Below are 282 nucleotides of genomic sequence, written 5' to 3'. Positions count from 1 at the left end.
AACAGCTAATGGATTATGGTGTTGAGTGTAAGGAGGTTAAAATTATGTGTGACAATACAAGTGCTATTGCCATCACCCACAACCCAGTGTTACACTCTAGAACAAAGCATATTGATATTAAGTATCACTTCATCCGAGACCACGTTGAGAAAAAGGACATCACTTTGGAATATGTTGCAACGGAGGAGCAACTAGCAGATATTTTCACAAAAGCGTTATGTGAAAATAGATTCTCTCAACTAAGGTTAGAATTGGGAATGATAGAGTTGGGTTGAATGGTCA

This window comes from Ipomoea triloba, chromosome 16 (assembly GCF_003576645.1).
Source record: "Ipomoea triloba cultivar NCNSP0323 chromosome 16, ASM357664v1".
NCBI classification, from domain to species: domain Eukaryota; kingdom Viridiplantae; phylum Streptophyta; class Magnoliopsida; order Solanales; family Convolvulaceae; genus Ipomoea; species Ipomoea triloba.
This window is presented reverse-complemented; position numbering follows the sequence as displayed.